A 1,238-nucleotide genomic window follows, 5' to 3' on the forward strand; every position below is an offset into this window, starting at 1 on the left:
CCGTATTTTATTTTTATCGACACCTCTATCTATAAACATGTGGAGATATTTTTTGATTTCGGCTTTCTCTTGAGGACAAGCAAGGTCTAAGCTTGGGGGAGTTGGTAAGTCTATTTTGCATCATGCTTTTATATCGATATTTATTGCATTATGGGCTGTTATTACGCATTATGTCACAATACTTATGCTTATTCTCTCTTATTTTACAAGGTTTACAGGAAGAGGGAGAATGCCGGCAGCTGGGATTCTGGACTGGAAAAGGAGCAAATATTATAGACCTATTCTGCACAACTCCAAAAGTCCTGAAACTTCATGGAAGTTATTTCCAGAATATATAAAAAATAATGAGCGCAAGAAGTACCAGGGGGGCCACCCACCAGCCACGAGGGTGGGGGCGCGCCCTACCCCCCTGGGCACGCCCCCTACCTCGTGGGCTCCCTGGTGGCCCTCCCATGCCCATCTTCTGCTATATGAGGTCTTTCGTCTAAGAAAAAAATCATAAGCAAGCTTTCGGGACGAGACTCCGCCGCCACGAGGCGGAACCTTGGCGGAACCAATCTAGGGCTCCGACAGAGTTGTTCTGCCGGGGACACTTCCCTCCGGGAGGGGGAAATCATCACCATCGTCATCACCAATGATCCTCTCATCGGGAGGGGGTCAATCTCCATCAACATCTACACCAGCACCATCTCATCTCAAACCCTAGTTCATCTCTTGTATCCAATCTTTGTATCCAAACCTCAGATTGGTACCTGTGGGTTATTAGTAGTGTTGATTACTCCTTGTAGTTGATGCTAGTTGGTTTACTTGGTGGAAGATCATATGTTCAGATCCATGATGCATATTAATACCCCTCTGATTATGAACATGAATATGCTTTGTGAGTAGTTACGTTTGTTCCTGAGGACATGGGAGAAGTCTTGCTATTAGTAGTCATGTGAATTTGGTATTCGTTCGATATTTTGATGAGATATACGTTGTCATCCCTCTAGTGGTGTCATGTGAACGTCGAGTACATAACACTTCACCATTGTTTGGTCCTAGAGGGAGGCATTGGGAAGTAATAGGTAGATGATGGGTTGCTAGAGTGACAGAAGCTTAAACCCTAGTTTATGCGTTGCTTCGTAAGGGGCTGATTTGGATCCATATGTTTCATTCTATGGTTAGGTTTACCTTAATACTTCTGTTGTAGTTGTGGATGCTTGCAATGGAGGTTAATCATAAGTGGGATGCTTGTC

Source organism: Triticum dicoccoides, chromosome 4A (genome assembly GCF_002162155.2).
Source record: "Triticum dicoccoides isolate Atlit2015 ecotype Zavitan chromosome 4A, WEW_v2.0, whole genome shotgun sequence".
In the NCBI taxonomy this organism is placed as follows: Eukaryota; Viridiplantae; Streptophyta; class Magnoliopsida; order Poales; family Poaceae; genus Triticum; species Triticum dicoccoides.